Raw genomic sequence first — 22,345 nt, forward strand, 5'->3', positions numbered from 1 at the left:
CTGTTTAAAAAAGAAACATAATTGCTGCAAGCAGTCACCATGGTGACAGGCACTGTCTTTCATCTGGTGCCTGATTATAAGGAAGATGTCATACTGAATGATTTTGCAATACAGCATCCGTAGACCAGAAAAGGGACACTTTGGTATTAATTACCTGACTTTAGAAATCCTTGCACGGTATTTGTGCACTAGTCTTAATTGCCATGCAAAAGCTACATCCCGGCGATTATTCCGGCCCTGAATGTGACTTGTCCTTGGCTGTTCTTGGTACCGATATTTCAGCTCATACGTTTGTTCAGGGGTGAGGGAAACAACAGATGGAATCTCTCTGAAACCATCTCTTAAATGCAATCCATATGTGTCGGTTATGTGCTTATGAAGATAAGGCGACTGCTTGCCATTTGTTCATTTCCCAGTATCTCAGAAAATCCAGCCAACAGCGCTGCTTCCCTCCCCCAGCCAGCCCCATAAACATTCATTGCTCATTGCCTTGCAAAGCACTCGCAGAGATATCTCTCAGCCCACGTTAGAGTAGAAATTGTTCATGGCCAGAAACAAAGGTGCGCAGGCTACACAAGCTTGAACTGGGGATTGGGGGGGGCGGTGCGGGTGGCGGTGGTCGTGTGGTGGTGGTTGGTTAGTAGTGGAGTGGCAGAGATCCTCGGGTGTGCGGTGGGGGCTCTGTGATAAACCCGCAAAAGTCATCATTTTACGTCCCATTTTGGTGGCAGCAAAGGCCCGTTCGTATCCTGTCCCATGCAGTGCAGCCCAAATTTGGCATGAAACAGTCGCTCAGCCCCTCATGAACATAAAGTGGGCTGATGCCTGTTTTAGACAGCAATCAAGAATGTCCAAACAAAATCTTCAAACTTAGTTTGGTCACTGACAATACTTCAGAGATCCCTGAGGCACCGAACAAAATTCCGTGACAATTGGTACTTTTATCTCTGTTTTTCATTCATAAAATAGGGGCAATGAGAACTAAACATTTGTTAAATAACCTTTGCCTCTGTATGAAGACATTCGGCCTCCAATTAAATTAATTCACTCATTTCCCTGGAGGAGTCCAGCATCTCCATTGACAAAAGCAGTCACAGACCTGTCGATCCTCGTTACTAACATCTGGGGGCTAGTGCCAAAATTGGGAGAGCTGTCTCACAGACTAGTCAAGCAACAGCCTGACATAGTCATCCTCACAGAATCAGACCTTACAGATAATGTCCCAGAATCCACCATCACCATCCCTAGGTATGCCCTGTCCCAGCGGCAGGACAGAACCAGCAGAAGTGGTGGCAAAGTGGTATACAGTCGGGAGGGAGTTGCCCTGGGAATCCTTAACATCGACTCCGGACCCCATGAAGTCTCATGGCATCAGGCCAAACATGGGCAAGGAAACCTCCTGCTGATTATCATGTACTGCAGCTGATGAATCAGTGCTCCTCCAAGTTGAACATCACTTGGAGGAAGCACTGAGAGTGGCAAAGGCATGGAGTGTACTCTGGGTGGGGGACTTCAATGTCCATCACCAAGAGTGGCTTGGTAGCACCACTGACTGAGCTGGCTGAGTCCTAAATAACACAGCTGCTAGACTGGATCTGCGGTAAGTGATGAGGGGACCAACAAGAGGGAAAAACATACTTGACCTCAGCCTCACCAACCTGCCTGCTGCGGATGCATCTGTCCATGACAGTAGGAGCGACCACTACACAATCATTGTGGAGACGAAGTCCCACCTTCACATTGAGGATACCCTCCATCGTGTTTTGTGGCACTACCACTGTGCCAAATGGGATAGATTTCGAACAGATCCAGCAACTCAAAACTGGGAATCCATGAAGCACTGTGGGCCAACAGCAACAGCAGAATTGTACTTGAACGCAATCTGTAACCTCATGGCCTGGCATATTCCCCCACTCTACCATTACCATCAAGCCAGGGGATCAACCCTGGTTCAATGAAAGGTGCAGGAGGGCATGCCAGGAGCAGCACCAGGCATATCTAAGAATGAGGTGTCAACCTGGTGAAGCTATAAAACAGGACTACTTGTGTGCCAAACAGCAGAAGCAACAAGTGTTAGACAGAGCTAAGCGATCCCACAACCAACAGATCAGATCTAAGCTCCGCAGTCCTGCCACATCCAGTCATGAATGGTGGTGGAAAATTTAACAACTCACTGGAGGAGGTGGCTCCACAAATATCCCCATCCTCAATGATGGAGGTGCCCAATACAGCAGTGCAAAAGATAAGGCTGAAGCATTTGCAACAATCTTCAGCCAGAAGTGCCGAGTGGATGATCGATCTCGGCCTCCTCTGGAGGTCCCCAGCATCACAGATGTCAGTCTTCACAATTTGATTCACTCCACGTGATATCAGGAAACAGCTGAAGGCACTGGATACTGCAAAGGCTATGGGCCCTGACAACATTCCGGCAATAGTACTGACACTTGTGCTCCAGAACTTGCTGTATGCCTAGCCAAGTTGTGCCAGTACAGCTACAACACTGGCATCTACCCAGCTATGTGGAAAATTGCCCAGGTATGTCCTGTACATGAAGAACAGGACAAATCCAACCCGGCCAATTATCGCCCCATCAGTCTACTGTCCATCATTATTAAAGTAATGGAAAGGGTCATCAACAGTGCTATCAAGTGGCACTTGCTCAACAATAAACTGCTCACTGATGGCCCAGTTTGGGTTCCGCCAAGGCCACTCAGCTCCTGACCTCGCTACAGCCTTGGTTCAAACAAGGACAAATGAGCTGAACTCCCGAGGTGAGGTGAGAGTGACTGCCTTTGACATCAAGGTAGCATTTGACCGAGTGTGGCATCAAGGAGCCCTAGCAAAACTGGAGTCAATGGGAATCAGGGGGAAAAGTTTCTGCTGGTTGGAGTCACACCTAGCACAAAGGAAGATGGCTGTGGTTGTTGGAGGTCAGTCATCTCAGCTCGAGGACATCACTGCAGGAGTTCCTCAAGGCAGTGTCCTCGGCCTAACCATCTTCAGCTGCTTCATCAATGGCCTTCCATCCATCATAAGGTCAGAAGTGGGGATGTTCACTGATTGCACAATGTTCAGCACCATTCGTGACTCTTCAGATACTGAAGCAGTCCATGCAGCAAGATCTAGGCAATATCCAGGCTTGGGCTGACAAGCGGCAAGTAATATTTGCACCACACAAGTGTCAGGCAATGATCATCTCCAAGAAGAGAGAATCCAACCATCGTCCCTTCACATTCAATGGCATTACCTTCACTGAATCCCCCACTATCAACATCCTTTGGGTTACCATTGACCAGAAACTGAACTGGACTAGCCATATAAATACTGTGGCTACAAGAGCAGGTCAGAGGCTAGGAATCGTGCGGTGAGTAACTCACCTCCTGACTCCCCAAAGCCTGTCCACCATCTACAAGGCACAAGTCAGGAGTGCGATGGAATACTCCCCACTTGCCTGGATGAGTGCAGCTCCTACAACAATGAAGAAGCTGGACACAGTCCAGGACAAAGCAGTCTGCTTGATTGGCACCACATCCACAAACATTCACTCCCTCCACCTCCAACACACAGTAGCAGCAGTGTGCACCATCGACAAGATGTACTGCAGGAATTCACCAAGGTTTCTTTGACAGCACCTTCCAAACCCACGATCACTACCACCTAGAAGGACATGGCAGCAGATAGATGGGAAGTTCCCCTCCAAGTCGCTTACCATCCTGACTTGGAAATACATCACCGTTCCTTCACTGTCGCTGGGTCAAAATCCTGGAACTTCCTTCCGAACAGCACTGTGGGTGTACCTAGACTACATAGACTGCAGCGGTTCAAGAAGGCAGCTTACCACCACCTTCTCAGGGGCAACCAGGGCCGGGCAATAAATGCTGGCCCAGCCAGCGAAGCCCACATCCCATGAATGAATAAAAACAAAATCAAATCCATTGGCAACAGGGCAACTTCATAGGCTAAGTCCTCACTTAAGGTTGTGGTTGCATTCCTGAAAATTGTGACTTTAAATGAAACAACTTGAAGTCAATCATGGGTTCCCACAGGAATCAATGTAAAAACCGGAGTTAGGTTTCTCCGGACATTTCTTGCCTGGAAACAACCATGTACGAGTTGAAATACTGTACCGCACATGTGCAGCACGATGCACTTGTAGTTGGAGTAACTGGCAAAATAAAATAGATCACTGAATACAACATAAATACTCTTTACATTGGAATGAGATTACAGTCAATCATCCAAACAAGCCCTGAGAAGCACAGCTTCTGTGTCTCAGCCAAAGCACTCCTGAAATTCAGCTCAACTTTTTGCATGCTTTCCTTTCCCACTCGCTTTCTCTTTCTGTCTCTTCTTTCCCACTCTGCCTTTGTCTCTCCTGACAGTTTTCAGGGGTCAGGGAGGCTACCGACGGAGCTGGGGATGGGGGAAAGGGCGGAGACCACGGGAAGAGCCATAGAGGGCAGGTGAAGGAGCCCGAGGCCTTGCTAACTTGGTCCGCGCCCCCACCCCTCCCTCTGCTGCCTGGGTTACTCACACTTCATCACCCAATCCATGGCCAGCAGCTGCCCTTCCCTGCCTTGCCATCCCGCTCCCAGATCTCGGGCCTCGTGCTCTCAGCCTGGGCCTCTGGCAACTGCGGCAGAGGCTCTGGCATCAGAACATGGCTGCGGCTGGCCCAGAGTTTGGCGCCGGCGGGGGGTGGGGCCAGAGCGCAGACGATATAAAACTGAAAATGGCGACGTAAATCGAAAAAAGGGCCCGAAAGAAGAAAGGACTTTGAAGCGAAGTGACTTTAAGTGGGGCGACTTAAAGTGAGGACTTGCTGTCTGGTGCACTTTTGGTGATGGCTGAAGTGACCAATCCATGAGAGGCAGGTTCTGCCACAAGTACCACATGTGAAGTGGTTATTCGGTGTCATTGTGGGTTGTTGCTTTCGGTGTTGGCACCTGTCGCCAAGTCGCTATATCCACTGATCGACAGGACGGTACATCCGGGCCTACAGGCGATGTCACCATTTTCCTCGGTCATCAGCTAGTGTCTCCCAGGTGCAAAAATGGATCTTTTCAGCGTTCATATCATGTTTGCAAGCATCCTTGAAGTAAGACCTTTCGGCATCCTTCCAGTCACTTGGCTCCGACTAATATGCCGCACAGGATATCCTTATGTGTGTGACAGTCTTTCACCTTGCCCGAGCCGGTGAAGCCACCTTTGCTTGATGAATGCTGAAATACTTGGGAGCTTTACCTTTGAGGGGACTGCCTCCTTGTCCTTCTATGAGATGCCCAGTACGCACCACAAACAGCAAAGATGAAAGGCGTTGAATCCCTTTCTTGCTAATTCTTCAAGTTTGTGCAATTCGCAAAGAGGTATTAGCTATAGCTTGCACCGGATGCTTTGCTGTGCAAACAGCCTGATGACATGTGCATCGCGCTATCCAGTTTTCTGGGAGCAAAATCAAGTGTCACAAAAATTACTGCAGGGGAGTTGTGACCAAATGCAACTTTGACAGGTAGCATGAGAAAATCCATTCCTTTCGAGGAGGAAAATTTAGCCTGAGTAAGGTTTAAAAACGATTTTCTCTGCTCCCTTTTATTACCCTCCTTCGTCAGATTTGAAGAGGTAACATGCTGTTCCTCACTGATGCGATCCATCTGCTGTTGCGTTTTGTCCTAGTTGTTTAAAATGTAAAAGGGCAAACACTGTTATTTTGCTCCTGGGAAATCAATGGTTTAATTCTAATCGGCAACAGGGGGTCTTAAATTGTCCTGTCACAATAACACTCAAAATGGATGAACTGCTTCAAGACAGGTAAATGTGCAGCTGGAATCAAAATCTAGGTGTTGTAAATTGAAGCATGCCTCTAACTCTGAAAGTCCTCATTCGACGGACATATCAGCCCTATTGAAATTCCAGTATAAACCCAGGCTCCTGGCTAATAATGAAAAGATCTATAGTGGAAATGCAAGGACATATATAGATTTGTTCAATAACCCTGTATTGGGCGTCAAGGGATAACTTTGCCTAATTGGTACATTTGTTCCAATTACGTAAAATAATTGCCACATGCTGATTGACACAACAGTCTTGAAATGAGCTCCGTTAAAGTGAATGGGAGCCCAGTCAGACTGAGTGTGGTCAACTGCAGCTGCTGCACCCATCTGCCTCTCAGAACCGACGCCCTCCTTTTAAAAAGTGCAACATTTCTTATATTCAAACAATCAATTTGAGTTGGCACTAAAGTGTTGCCTGCAAGGGGACACCTCAAAGTTAAAAAGAAACATACATGTATTGGGCAGCGGAATCTAGCTAACACTGATTAATCAAAGATCCACATCAACATATTTATCTTGTTCTCTTGCACCTCTGTGATTATGCTGTGATTTCATCGAAACAATTAAACACATTAATCTTCATCGCAAGGCATTTGTCAGCCACATTCTGGATACAGAGGCCATTATATTACCTTGTGCATTGTCTAAATTAATCCAGGGGGAAATATTGAATCACTTAATCGCGGTGCAGTCATGCAACCCCGGTAAGCACATTTTACCTTCATCAGGTTTAATATATTTCTCATTATACACTGCAGCCACTCAGATGAGAGTTGCTTTTCGTAAATCAATTTGTCCTATTTTCCTGGTTTGGCAGATCCTTATAGAATGAAAAATAGAACAGGGGCCACTTGGAAAAGCTGAAGTCCTGCCTAAGCATTGATATGAATCCATCAAGCTTACAATTTCACAATCCAGCACATGGACTGGAATGTTTATTTTTAATTTAACACTCAGAGCTTTTTACAAAGGGTCCTGCTGCTTGCTAGCAGATACCACAGAGAAGCAAAATTCTTCTCTCATGACCTGAAGAAATTAAACCAAGGACTCTATTTTTAGTCATTGATCTCACTGGACAGTCAAATTGGGCTGGTGGCAAAGGCAGTGTTTCACCCAATCCTGCAATTTCCTGATGGGCAAGTTAAGCTCAAATTGCTCCCCTGGGGTTTAATTGACATCAAAATCTGTGCATCAAGACAATCACAAAAGCATTGATCCTTTGCCACTGCCATGTTTGCGCAGTGTTAAATGATCAATTGTTTTAGATGAATTTACACGACAGAGTAAATTGGCATTCAAAGGGAAAAAATGGATATACTATTGTCGTAACGCTTACAGAAGGCGGATGGCACAGTGGTATTGTACGAGCTAGACTAGTAATCTAGAGAACCCTCGGGGCCCGGGTTAGAATCCTAGAATGGCAGATGGTGGAATTTGAATTCAATAAAAGTCTGGAATTAAAAGCCTAATGAAGACCATGAAACCATTGTCGATTGCTGTAAAAACCCATCTAGTTCACTAATGTCCTTTAGGGAAGGAATTCTGTCGTCTTTACCTGGTCTAGCCGACGTGACTTCAGGCCAACAGCAAATGTGGTTGACTCTTAAATGCTCTTGACTCTTAAATAGCTTAGTTGTATCAAACACTACAAAGTCACAAAAAAGGAGTGAAACTGGACGGACCACCTGGCACCATCATCGGCATTGGAAACGACAACAGCAAGCTCAGCCCTGTCAACCCTGCAAGATCCTCCTTACTAACATCTGGGGGCTAGTGCCAAATTAAGAGAGTTATCTCACAGACTAGTCAAGCAACAGCCTGACATAGTCATACTCACGGAATCATATTTTACAGATAACGTTCCAGACACCACCATCACTATCCTGTCCCACTGGCAGGACAGACCCAGCAGAGGGGGAAGCACAGTGGTATACAGTCAGGAGGGAGTTGACCTGGGAGTTCTCAACATCGACTTTGGACCCCATAAAGTCTCATGGCACCAGGTCAAACATGGGCAAGTAAACCTGCTGATAACCATGTACCCACCTCCCTCAAATGATGAATCATTACTCCTCCACGTTGAACACCACTTAGAAGAAGCAATGAGAGTGGTAAGGGCACAGGATGTACTCTGAGTGGGGGACTTCAGTCCAACACCAAGAGTGGCTCGGTAGCACCGCTACTGACTGAGCTGGCCGAGTCCTTAATGATGTAGCTGCTACACTGAGTCTATGGCAGCTGGGGAGAGAACCAACAAGAGGGAAAAACATACTTGACCTCAGCCTCACCAATCTACCTGCCGCAGATGCATCTATCCATGACAGTATTGGTATGAGTGACCACTGTACAGTTATTGTGGAGATGAAGTTCCCTCCTTCACATTGAGGATACCCTCCATTACGTTGTGTGGCACTACCACCGTGCTAAATGGGATAGACTTCAAACAGATCTAGCAACTCAAGACTGAGCATCCATGAGGCGCTGTGGGCCATTAGCAGCAGCAGAATTGTACTCGAACATGGCCCGTCTTTCTCCCACTCTACCATCACCAAAAAGCCAGAGGATCAACCCTGGTTCAATGAAGGATGCACGAGGGCATGCCAGGAGCAGCATCAGGCATACCTAAAAATGAGGTGTCAACCTGGTGAAGCTATAACACAGGACAACTTGCTTGCTAGCATAATCAGCAAGTGATAGAAAGAGCAAAGCAGTCCCATAACAACGGATCAGATCTAAGCTCTGCAATCCTGCCACATCCAGTCGTGAATGGTGGTGGACAATTAAACAACTCACTAGAGTAGGAGGCTCCACAAATATCCCCATGCCCGATGATGGAGTAGCCCAGCACATCAGTGCAAAAGACAATCTTCTGTCAGAACTGCTGAGTGGATTATCCATCTCAGCCTCTTCCAGAGGTCCCCAGCATCACAGATGCCAGTCTTCAGCCAATTCGATTCACTCCATGTGATATCAAGAAATGGTTGAAGGCACTGGATACTGCAAAGGCTGTGGGCCCTGCAAATATTCTGGCTGTAGTACTAAAGACTTGTGCTCCAGAACTTGCTACGCCCTTAGCCAAGCTGTTCCAGTACAGGTACAACACTAGCATCTACTTGGACACGTGGAAAATTGCCCGAGTATGTCTTGGACACAAAAAACAGGCCAAATCCAACCCAGCTAATTACTGCCCCATCAGTCTACTCTCGATCGTAATGCAAGGGGTCATCAACAGTGCTATCAAGCGGCACTTGCTTAGCAATAATCTGTTCACTGACACCAGTTTGTGATTCGGCAGGACCACTCAGCTCCTGACTTCATTACAGCCTTGGTTCAAACATGAACAAAAGAGCTGAACTACTGAGGCGAGGTGAGAGTGACTGCCCTTGACATCAATGCCGCATTTGATCGAGTGTGGCATCAATGGGAAATAGAGGGAAAACTCTCCCGCTGGTTGGAGTCATACCTAGCACAAAGGAAGATGGTTGTGATTGTTGGAGGTCAGTCATCTCTGCTCCAGGACATCACTGCAGTAATTCCCCAGGGTAGTGTCCTAGGTCGAACCATATTCAACTGCTCCATCAATGACCTTCCTTCTACCATAAGATCAGAAGTGGGGATGCTCGCTGATTATGGCACAATGTTCAGCACCATTCGCGACTCCTCAGATACTGAAGCAGTCCATGTCAAAATGCAGCAAGCCCTGGACAATATTCAGGATTGGGCTGACAAGTGGCAAGTAACATTCACACTTCACATGTGTCTGGCAATGACCATTTCTAACAAGAGAGAATTTAACCATCGCCCCTTGACATTCAATGACATTACCTTCACTGAGGTCCCCACTATCAACATCCTGGGTGTTATCATTGACCAGAAACTGAACTGGAGTTGCCATATAAATACTGTGGCTACAAGAGCAGGTCAGAGGCTAGGAATCCTGTTGTGAGTAACTCCCCTCCTGACTCTCCAAAGCCTGTCCACCATCTACAATGCACAAGTCAGGAAGGAGTGTGATGAAACAATCCCCACTTGCCTGGATGAGTGCAGTCCGCTTGATTGGCACCACATCCACAAACATTCACTCCTCCACCACCGATGCACAGTAGCAGCAGTGTGTACCATCTACAAGACGCACTGCAGAAATTCACCAAGACTCCTTAGACAGCACCTTCCAAACCCACGACCACTACCATTTAGGAGGACAAGGGCAGCAGACAGATGGAAACACTGCCATCTGCAAGTTCCCCTCCAAGCCTCTCACTATCCTGACTTGGAAATATGTTACCATTCCTTCACTGTGCTGGGTTAAATTCCTGGAACTCCCTCCTACAATGCATGGACTGCAGCGGTTCAAGAAGGCAGCTCACCACCACCTTCTCGTGGGCAACTAGGGATGGGCAATGAATGCTGGCCCAGCCAGTGAAGCCACATCCCGTGAGTGAAATTTAATAAAAGCATTCAGCCAACAGGTCCATGCTGTTTATGCTCCACCTGAACCTCCTCCCGTCTTTCTTGATCTAAACCCAGCTCCCTCCTGGGCAGAATTTCATGGACCTCGCAGGCAGTTGGGGCCCATAAAATTCCCCGGATGGCGTTCCTCCGGCCTCCTGCCCGCCCCACCCCCAGTGGGATGAGTGAGGCCTAGGGCTGCTCGCCCATATCCCACCTGAACCATTAAGTGGGCAACGAATGACAACTTAAGGGCTGTTTGCTGCTGAGCCTTAATTTTAACGCTGGCAGCAGGAGATCAGGAGAAGGGGGGAAACACGGCAAGTCTCGGGTGGGAAGTCGGAGGCGGGGGAGGGGGGGGTGTGGTGTGTGGTGGGGGCGCCTCCTTCAATGGCCTCCTTGCTACATTGGAAAACCAACCCCCCACCACAAGGTCTGCCACCCACGGGTGCTCCCCCGATCTCTCCATCAAGAACCTCCACACCCCCTCTCACCACCTCCCTGGGCCTCAACTCCTCACCCAGCACTTACCTGGCCCTGGATTCCGGGACTTTGAACCTTTGCAGTCCCAGTTCTGGCTGCCATTTTACATTGGTGGGCTAATTAAGGCCCACCTAGTGTGACCTCCGCCCGGAAGCGCTGTGTGCTCCCTGTGCGGACGGTGGTGGTGGGGTGGAGGGGGAATTCCCTGAGCAGGTCTGTGTGCGTGCGGAAGAAGCAAAGTGCTGTGCCTCAGGGAGATCGGTAGAACTTTTAAAAATTTATCAAAGGTAAGAAAAAATCTCCCTAACATGTCCCCTCATGTGACACTGTCACATCAGCTGGGACATGTCCATTACTTTTATTTAAAAATTTTCCGAACATTTTAAATCCCTCATGAAACCTCAACCCGCCCGTGGATGAGGCCTCATGCTTTTTCGGAAGTCCGCCTGGGCTCTTCACCTTAAATTAGCTTCCCTTAAATTAATCTCTGTTATTCACCTTGACTACTCCCTATGGTAGCGAGTTCCACTTTCTCATCACTCCCTGGGTCAAGAGGTTTCTCCTGAATTCCCTATTGGGTTCATGAGCGTACATGTAGTTTGTACTTGTGACCTTCAGTTCAAGTCTCGTCCGCAAGTGGAACCCCCACCCCCCACCGACTTCCCACCCAAGACCAGCGCAGGGTGACTTGCCCTGTTCCCACCCTTCTCCTGATCTCCCACCACCAGCATTAAAATTGAGGTTTGGCAGGAAACAGCCCTTAAGTTGTCATTGATTAATGTTGGACGGGCAGGTCCATTAATCTCACGCACCCGCCCGAACTGAAAACCTGAATGACGTGGGGTGACAGCGGGACGCACGCCCAACATCACCCCGTGTCATCTTACACGTCAGCGAACGGACTCTGCCCCCGCTCGCCGACCGGAAAATGCTGCCCCCCTATCTCCAGCCAATTAACGCTCCTTGGATACATTCCCCGCTGCCTCTCCAGGTAGCTGGGTGGGAAACAATGCCACCCAAAAAATCCTGCCCCATGTGTCTATCCAGCTTTCTTTAAATGAATCTATGTTATTCACCTTGACTACTCGCTGTGGTAGCGAATTCCACTTTCTCATCACTCCCTGGGTCAAGGAGTTTCTCCTGAATTCCCGACTGGGCTCATAAGTGACTAGTTTATACTGATGACCTTCAGTTCAAGTCTCGTCCGCAAGTGGAACCACCATCTCTACGTTATCCTCTCAAACCCTTTCATTATCTTAAGGACCTCTATCAGGATCACAACACACAGCCTGGAAGCAACACTAGGTTCCAGGGATTCCTGTTCATCCCCTGGTGCCCTTTGCTGTAATGACAGCAGACAAGAGCTCAAAATTTTAAGATCAGGTAGCTTTTGCAACTGATTTCGGGTGACTGGCTGCAAAGACTCTGGCACTTGCAGTTAAAGGAAATAATTTATCTGCTTATTGCCCAGCACAGTGGCTAATGGTAAAGCAGCGCTGCCAAAGGCATGGAGGTGCACCCTGACCAAATCATGATATCATATACACAGGTGCAATGAGGCAAGGTGCATTAGTGAGCAAAAGTTTCTAAGGGAATGGGCTGTCAGAGCGTTTGGAGAAAGCCTGATCGTAAGCTCTATGAAATTGAGTGTTCCGTGCAAGACAACTTCAGAATTGCCAAAAGGTTCCTACGGAAGTGGATGAGGAGCAGCAAGGAAGATTGGGTAATCAAGGGGGTACCTGGTGCCTGTGAAGGTTGAGACACTGGTTATGTCAGGTGCCCACTGAAAGATTATCAAATTAAGCCTCGTACATGTCAAGGAAAAAGCCCAGCCTTCTGCTTGTTGTGGCCCATCGTGACTCTGTTGTGCATTGCTGCTTTTACAGGGCCAGCTCATGTTCTTCTGGAGCTGCTCATTGCACTTCCTTGAAGTCCATGACAGTAAAGCAGGCTTGAACAGGTAAAAGCCAGCAACTTTTTTTTTTCATTCGTGCAACAGTGTAGGTATGTTTGACGTCATGTGCTTTTGTTCAGTGAACCAGTGCACTGTTCAATAACTTGTGTTTCTGTTAAGTGAGCCACTATTGTGCGGGGGAGAAAAAAAGAGAACACGAATAGGAACACAGTGACGAACTATCTCGGCGTGTTGATCATCAATGGGTCTTGCACTGGAATTGCTCTGCGATGAATCTGCTGTGTGGAGGCTGCATGCACGTGTGCGATTCACTGTACGCTCTACACATTCTAGACAAAACAGGTGAGTTCAAAAAAATTAATGGAAACCTCAGAGCTTGTACCCATAATACTCATGCATATCTCTCCTGGTCTTCAATTCCATGTGCGAGCCACCAATCTGGTTGAGCAGCGTGGATGGGTTGGGTGGGGGTCCGGGAGGGTGTGGGAGTGGCGGCGGTGGGGGGGGGGGGGAGGTGAGTTGAAAGAAAAGGCTTTGGTCTTCCCATTGTTTAAATTGAGAAAGCGCAGTCCATCCAAATTGGATATCAGAAGAGCAGTTTGACAGTCCAGTCCAGAGGTTGCAGATTGTGAATTGAACTAAATTTCTGCAAAAAAAAACACCCTCCTCCACTCCCAGACATAAGCTGTGTGACTTTGATAGAATTCATTTTTCCCTATTATTGTTGACACAAATCCGTTTTGAAAGTTGGAAAAAAGTCAGAAATACACAGTTGTTATATATAAGTAGGTGTTGAGTCAGCTTTGTGCACAGTAAGAAAAGGCTGAAGGGAACTACAGACTGAATTTTAGTGCTGCAGGTTGGCGGAGACTTGTTATGGGGAGAAAGGGCATGTGGAAACCTGTAAGGGAAGCACTGTTTCTGAGGACCTCCTCAAAAGGTTGTAATAACAATTGAGATGTTCTTTCTTTTGTGACGAAATCAGTAGTTTGTCAGCTGTTGTCTGCATTGATTGTAGTTTCATAGCATGCATTTTTTGAGACAGCCCCTGACTGAAACAGAAACCCAAGTCTCCAGGTTTCTGGCAGGGGAGTTGTAAATTGGAATTCAAGGCTGTGACATCAGACTTCTGAAAAAAAAAATCAGCCTGTAGCTTAGGTTGCTAGAGAAACAGAAGCTAATTGGGAAGAATGCACAAAGCTGAGAAGTCAAATTTCAGCCAGTGTTCAGGAGAAATGCAGGGCTTTTAGCGTTTAGGTTTTTCAGCAGAATGTGAACAGTTCAATGGTGACGGAGCAGCTGTGCTTGTAAGACTGCTAAGGTGGAAAGTTGTGGCACGGGTGGTGAAGGAAACCAAAAAGTTTGATCCTGGGAGTTGCGAAGGATCATGAAAGATGTGCCTGTTGGTAGACACTGTACCCTTGGAACTCGGGTCTAGTAAAGCTGCTGTCAGATGGGAGTTCAGGCCGAACTTCTGTGTAAATGAAGGGACTAAAAATCTATTTGGGAAGAACAGAGTTTTGAGGAACTTTGTTGCTGAGATTATTGCCACAGATGTTGAAGGGACTAGTGAAGAATTCTGAGAAATCGATCTTTGTTGTATTGTCTATTTAAAGTGAAATTTATAGTTTCTACAGAAAGTTGTTTGCCTGTTGAGTCATGTTTAATTTATGTGGATTTGGTTTTGGATTGTTACAGGAAATGTCTGTCGGTTTCTGCTGTTGGGGTCGTAAGACCATAAGACATAGGAGCAGAAATTAGGCCATTCGGCCCATCGAGTCTGCTCCGTCATTCAATCATAGTTGATACGTTTTTCAACCCCATTCTCCCGCCTCCTCCCCGTAACCTTTGATCCCCTTACCAATCATGAACCTATCTATCTCGGTCTTAAATATACTCAATGACCTTCTGTGGCAATGAATTCCATAGATATACCACTCTCTGGTTAAAGAAGTTTCTCCTCATCTCTGTTCTAAAAGGTCTTCCCTTTCCTCTGAGGCTGTGCCCTCGGGGTCTAGTCTCTCCTACTAATGGAAACATCTTCCCCACGTCCACTCTATCCAGGCCTTTCAGTATTCTGTAAGTTTCAATCAGATCCCCCCTCATCCTTCTAAACTCCATTGAGTATAGACCCAGAGTCCTCAAATGTTCCTCACATGTTAAGCCTTTCATTCCTGGGATCGTTCTTGTGAACCTTTGGACCCTCTCCAGAGCCAGCACATCCTTCCTGAGATACGGGGCCCAAAATTGCTCACAATATTCTAAATGTGGTCTGACCAGAGCCTTATAAAGCCTCAGCAGCACATCCCTGCTTTTATATTCTAGTCCTCTCAAAATAAATGCCAACATTGCATTTACCTTTCTAACTACTGACTCAACCTGCAAGTTAACCTTAAGAGAATCCTGGACCAGGACTCCCAAGTCCCTTTGCACTCCAGATTTCTGAATTCTCTCCCCATTTAGAAAATAGTCTATGCCTCTATTCTTCCTACCAAAGTGCATGACCTCACAGTTGCCCACGTTGTATTCCATCTGCCACTTCTTTGCCCATTCTCCTAACCTGTCCAAATCCTTCTGCAGCCTCCCCGCCTCCTCAATACTACCTGTCCCTCCACTTATCTTTGTATCATCTGCAAACTTAGCCAGGATGCCCTCAGTTCCTTCATCTAGATCATTAATGTATAAAGTGAAAAGTTGTGGTCCCAACACTTACCCCTGTGGCACTCCACTAGTCACCAGCCGCCATCCTGAGAAGGACCCTCTTAACCCCACTCTCTGCCTCCTGCCAGACAGCCAATCTTCTATCCATGCTATTACCTTGCCTCTAACACCATGGTCTCTTATCTTACTGAGCAGCCTCCTGTGCGGCACCTTGTCAAAGGCCTTCTGGAAGTCCAAGTAGATAACATCCATTGGTTCTCTTTAGTCTAACCTACTCATTACCTCCTCAAAGAATTCTAACAGATTTGTCAGGCTGACTTTGCCCTATTTTATCATGCACTTCCAAGTATTCTGAAATCTTATCCTTGATAATGGATTCTAAAATCTTACCAACAACCGAGGTCAGGCTACTCGGCTTGTAATTTTCTGTCTTTTGCTTCACTCCTTCATGTTATTTGTCTCCATAAGGATCCTAACACTGCAGAAACTGATGCATTTAAAATATGTTTGTATTTCATCCGAGACAAATGCTTGGGAAATGCTGTTAAAGCTTCAACAACTCTTAGATACGAATGCCTCTCCCTAACCCTCTTCCTCATTGCTTTCTCCTGACCTCATCACTCATTCCAATTTCACTCTCTGTTGAATTTTCATCTTGACCTTCCCCTCTCTGCCTCCCCACCTACCATTTCAGCCTGTTCTATCTCCACTCTCCTGTCCCCACCCATCTACATCCGTGACTTCTCTGAGGCACTCCACCCACCAACTAATTCTGGTTTTGGGCCTAACCATCTCCTTTTCACCATGGATATCTGGACCCACTGCACCTCCAATACCTATCCCAACATGGCCATCCAGCCACTCTGCACCTCCATTCCCTCCCATGGTAGTTAGTTGCTCTAAACCTCCATCCCACACCTAGACATCCAGTCCGTTTACACCTCCATCCCAAATGATCATGCTGCTGTCCCTACTCTTCTTCAATGAATGGTTGTCCGACTAACCTACATCTCAACATTGTCAGATTGAACAACTTTTATCGTTAACTCTGCTCATTTCCTCCAATTTAGAGGTATAACTATGGGAATCCACACGGGTCCCAGCTATAACTATCATGCTGGAGGATATATTGAGCTTCCTTGTTTTCAGTTGTATTCAGGTGTCTTCCCACCAATCCTGAACATAGATTACAGTGCCAGTGCTACTTCCTGTTCTTGTCCTGAGCTGGAAATCTTTATTGAGTTGGTTTCCAATGTTCAACCCTCTCTCGCCTTTACATAGTGCTCTTCTAACTTTACCTTTCCTCCACTTCTCTGTTCTGTTACCGGGAACAGACCTTCCATTGATATCTACTTCAAATCCATTGGCTCCCAAAATTACCTGAATTATAGCCCAGATCTATCAGCCTCCAGGTCAACAGGGACCAGGCATACGAGCCCGCGGAAGTCCTGATGAATTGACTCTGTGAGAAATGCCTGGGAAGTTTGAACTTCTGATGGATAATTCTTCTGCTCCCCAGACACCCTCCAAAAAAGACTCTGACTCTGAGTTAGATTTACTAACCTGGATAGTTACCCAGGTAGACAGAAAAATCCTAGTCTAACTCCTGGGTAAATGTACAGCTGACCCCACATCCCCACCCCGACCCACCCCTCAACTGCCCGACCAAACCGCCCTGACCTGAGCTGACTCGCCCCAACCACCTGACTCCCCACTGAACCCCCTGACTCTTCCCTTGACTCCTATGGCTTCCCCCCCCGCAACCCAACCTGACTAACCCCTGTCAACTGAGTCTTCTCTAACCCCCCGACCTGACCTGACTAGCCCCTGAACTGATAAACCCTCCCAATCCAACCCAAGAACCCTCTGATTCACCTTCCCACTCACCCACCTGCCACCATTCCACCTCACCCGCCGGCTAACCTGCCCACCTGTCACCCTACCCACCTGCGATTCTGCCGCCTTACCTACCTGCCACCCTCCCCACCTGCCACCCCTACCACCTCACTGACCTGCCACCCAACCCACTTACCCAACCCACCTACCCATTCGTTCATTCAGCCGCTCACCCATTCACTAACATTTACAGTGGACACTTAAACTTCTTGGGGCAACCAGTGTTGTTAAAAAAGGGGGCATGACTTCTGCGCTGATTCCCTTCGCTCCTCTTTACGAGGATTCCTGTGCTGAGGGTGCACATCTGCATTGTGGATCAGAAGTCTGGCCTTTTCTTAAACGTATACAGTTAAGTGGTTAGTTTTCTGTCTAATCAGCATCGGATACAGGGGTTCCAACTCTGAGCCGAAGATTTGGGCCTATATTTCTTCCCACTCCACTTCCTGTCAGCACTTCCAGTTTCTCCAACTTCGTCACCTCGGCATGATGGTGCCATATTCCACATAAGACCTTCCGAAAAATCTTTTCTCTCGGCTGAGGATTCCTTTCATTCACGATAGGCACAATCCTTAGCCTCATGTTCCAATTCTTTCACTTCTGCCTCTCCGGCCCCCCCCTCCCTAGAACCATTACAGAGTGCACCTGGTCCTCCATTTCCACATCATCAGCCTCCACATTTGACAGAGAAACCCTCCACCACTTTCATCACCTCCAAATTAATCCCATCACCTAAACCTCTCCCTCCCCTCCTCTTTCAGCATGCTGAAGGGACTGTTCCCTCTCTGACCCCCAGTGCATTCCTCCAGCACCAACTAACACCTGGTCTCCCTCCTCGCTTCCTGTGCAGGTAACCCTACCTCCCTCGGTCCTCAGATGACTTGCTCAGCGCTTCCAGCTCTTCCGCTTTTTTTTGTCTCAGACGCACAGCCTCAGCAGCATTTTGCTTTTTGTAATAAAGCAGTGTTATTGTTCTTATCTTGCATGTCAGCCTCTTTGAACAGAACCTGATGCAGCACTGCCTAGTGCCTGGTTGGAAAAAGATAACAAGTATGCTTAAATACACTGATTGAAGCTGTAGCAGGCTTGTGGCATGGGGTCAGGAGGCAGCAGGGAACATTTTGGATCTGCTTCTTAGAATTCATATCAGCACCTTGCTAATGTGGAAGTTTTCTTATTATCTTTGGACTTAATCCAACAAACCAGACTTCAAGCTGTAGCAGTTGGAGCTGCTGAATCTGTATGCTACATTCACATGTCATAGAGTGATTTGTATTTAATTTCAGTGCAGAGTGGATGATGCAATGGCACCAGTACAGAGTAAAGAGGCATCAACCGACAAACAATGAAGCCAAGAATGCCTGGGTTGCTCCCTCGTTCAACACAAATAAAATATTGCGATTGGCAGGATTTTCTGTAACAATTTTACACAAGGAGAGGATCAGCAAGCATGCAGTTGGCAGGAACTGACTCTGTTAGTGTTTTTATTGAATCTCAGCTGAAGCCCCTCACCAATCTGAGCATATTTAAAAAGATAAAAGTTATTTCAGCTAACCTTAGTTCACTTTCGCCTAATTCTAATTAATGCACAATGATTCCAGTTCCATGACTTCAACACATGACACATTTTAAAAGTTAAACATTGGTGGAGGCCAGTGAATGTAAAATGATCCTTCAATTTAACTGTCAGCTCTGGAGCTTCTGAGTGAGAAGATTATAGGTTCAAGTCCTACTTTTTAAACAATTGTTTCATGGGATGTGGGCTTCACTGGCTAGCCCAGCATTTGTTGTCCATGCCTAATTGCCCCTTGAGTAGGTGGTGGTGAGCTGCGTCCTTGAACCACTGCGGTCCATGTGGTAACCCACAGTGCTGTTAGGGAGGGAGTTCCAGGATTTTGACCCCCAGCGATGGTGAAGTGATATAGTTCCAAGTCAGCCTGGAGGGGAACTTGCAGGTGCTGGTGTTCCCATGCATCTGCTGCCCTTAACCGAGGTAATAGAGGTCACGGGTTTGTAAGGTGTTGTCAGAGAAGTCTTGGTGAGTAGCTGCATCTTGTAGATGGTGCACACTGTTGTCACTGTGCATCCATGGTGGAGGCAGTGAATGTTGAAGGTGGTGGATGGACTGCCAGTCAAACTGGCTGCTTTGTCTTGGATGGTGTTAAGCTTCTGAGTGTTGTCGGAGTTGCATTCATCCATATGATGGACAGGCTTTGGGGAGTCAGGAGGTGAGTTACTTGCCATGGAATTCCAAACCTCTGACCAGATCTTTTAGCACTGTATTTATATGGCTGGACCACTTCTGTTTCTGGCAAATGGTAACCCCCAGGATGTTGATAGTGGGAGATTCCGTGATGGTAGTACCATTGAATATCAAGGAAAGATGGTTACGTTCTACCTTATTGGTGATGGTTATTGCTGGCACTTGTGCAGTGTGAATGTTATTTGCCACTTATTAGCCCAAACCTGAATGTTGTCCAGGTCTTGCTGTACATGGACACGGACTACTTCAGTATCTGAGGAATCTTGAACGGGGCTAAACATTGTGCAATCATCAGCGAAAATTCCCACTTCTGACTTTATGATGGAGGACTGGTCTTAGATGAAGCAGCTGAAGGTGAATGGACCTCGGACACCACCCTGAGGAACTCCTATAATTATGTCCTGGGACTGAGATAATTGACCTCCAACAACCACAACCATCTTCGTTTGTGCTAGGTATGACTCCAACCATTGAAGAATTTTCCCCCGATTCCCTTTGACTCCCGTTTTGCGAGGACTCCTTGATGCCACACTTGGCTAAATGCTGCCTTGATGTCAAGGGCAGTCACTCTCACCTCACGTCTGGAGTTCAGCTGTTTTGGACCAAAGCTATGCTGAGGTCAGGGAATGAGTGATCCTTGAAACACCCAAACTGAGCATCAGTGAGTAGGTTATTGCTAACTAAGTGCCACTTGATAGCATTGTCAACGACACCTTCCATAACTTTGCTGATGAGTGAGAGTAGACTGATGGGGTGGTAATTGGCTGGACGGATTTGTGCATCTCTTTGTGGACAGAACATATCTGGACAATTTTGCACATAGCTGAGTAGATGCCAGTGTTGTAGCTGTACTGGAGCAGCTCAGCTCGGAGTGTGGCTAGTTCTGGAGCACAAGTTTTCAGTACTATTGCCAGAATGTTGTCAGGGCCCATGGCCTTTGCAGTATCCAATGCCCTCAGCCATTTCTTGATGGAGTGTATCAAATTGGCTGAAAACTGGCATCTGTGAAGCTGGGGAGCTCCGGAGAAGGCTGAGATTGACCATTCACATGGCACTTCTGGCTGAAGATTGTTGCAAATCCTTCAGTCTTGTCTTTTGCGCTGATGTGCTGATCTCCCCGATCATTGAGCATGCAGATATTTGTGAAGCCTCCTCCTCCTGTTGTTTCATTGTCCACCACCATTCACAACTGCAGAGCTTAGATCTGATCTGTTGGTTGTGGGATAACTTAGCTCTGTCTATTGCCTGTTGCTTCCACATTTTGGTGTGCAAGTGGTCCTGTGTTGTACCTTCACAAGGTTGACATCTCATCTGTAGCTATGCCTGGTGCTGCTTCTGGTAGAGTGGTAGAGTGGTGGATGTGCCAGGCCATGAGACTACAGATTGTGTTTGAATACAATTTTGCTGCTCCTGATGGCCCATAGTGCCTCATGGGCACCCAGTTTTGAGTTGCTAGATCGGTTTGAAATCTATCCCACTTAGCATGGTGGTAGTGCCACACAACATGATGAAGGGTATCATCCATGTGAAGATGGGACTTGATTTCCACAAGGACTGTGCAGTGGTCACTCTTACCAATACTGTAATGGACAGATGCATCTGTGACAGGTAGATTGGTGAGGACAAGGTCAATTATGTTATTCCCTCTTGTTAGCTCCTTCACCACCTGCTGCAGACACAGACTAGCAGCTATGTCATTTAGGACTCAGCCAACTTGATCTGTAGTGTTAGGTTGCTACTCTTGGTGATGGGATTGAAGTCGCCCACCCTGTGTAAATTCTGTCCCCTTGCCACACTCACCCTTTGTGTTCAACATGGAGGAGCTCTGATTCATCAGCTGAGGGGTGGGGGGGCGGGGGAGGGCAGTAAGTGGGAATCAAGAAGATTTCCTTGCACATGTTTGACCTGATGTCATGAGACTTCCTGTTGTCCAGGGTCAATGTTGAAGATTTCCAGGGCAGGACCCTGCGAACTCGATACAACTGTGCCGCCATGATCATAACGGTGGTGTCCGGGACATCGTCTGTAAGATATGATTTGGCGAGTATGACAATGTCAGGCTGTTGCTTGACTAGTCTGTGGGACAGCTCTCCCCAGTTTGACACTCGCCCCCCAAATGTTAATAAGGGGTGCTATATGCAGGGTCAACAGGGCTTGGCGTACTATTGTCGCTTCTGATTTCTAGGTTGACGCTGGGTGATCTGTCAAGTTTCATTCCTTTTTGTAGACTTTGTAGTGGGTTGTTGCAACTGAGTGGTTTTCTTGGCGATTTCAGAGGGCACTTAAGAGTTAACCACATTGCTGTGGGTCTGGAGTCACAAGTAGGCTAAACCAGATAAGGATGGCAGATTTTCTTCCCTCAAGGACTTGAGTGAACCAGATGGGTTTTTACAACAATCGATGATAGTCACGGTCACCATTACTGCGACTAGCTTTTAAGTCCTAATTTTATTTACTGAATTTAAATTCCACCAGCTGCCATGATGGGATTGGAACCTATGTCCCCAGAGCTTTCGTCTGGGCCTCTGGATTACTGGTTCAGTGAGATTACCACTCCACCACCACTCCCCCCTCCTCCATAGTCTTCAGCACAAAAATCTCTGCTGATATTTCCAGTGCAGTAATAAAGTGAGTCCTCCATTGTCAAGAGGTGCTACCTTTCTTATGACTCACTCAATGGGCAGCACACTTGTCTCTGAATCATAAGGTGTGGGTTCAAGTCTCACTCCAGAGGCTCATAATCTAGACTGACACTTCCATTGCAGAGTGCTGCACTGGCAGAGGTGCTGTCTTTTGGATAAGTCATTAAACAGAGGTCCCGTCTACTCTCTCAGGTGAACGCAGAAGATC

General features: G+C 47.2%; 1 protein-coding gene across 1 annotated transcript in view; it reads right to left on the minus strand.

The window, feature by feature from the left end:
- Nucleotides 1-22,345, minus strand: part of LOC121289611 (netrin receptor UNC5D-like) — a 449,805-nt gene that overhangs the window by 84,138 nt on the left and 343,322 nt on the right. The window lies entirely within an intron of this gene.

Source organism: Carcharodon carcharias, chromosome 17 (genome assembly GCF_017639515.1).
Source record: "Carcharodon carcharias isolate sCarCar2 chromosome 17, sCarCar2.pri, whole genome shotgun sequence".
Classification (NCBI taxonomy): domain Eukaryota; kingdom Metazoa; phylum Chordata; class Chondrichthyes; order Lamniformes; family Lamnidae; genus Carcharodon; species Carcharodon carcharias.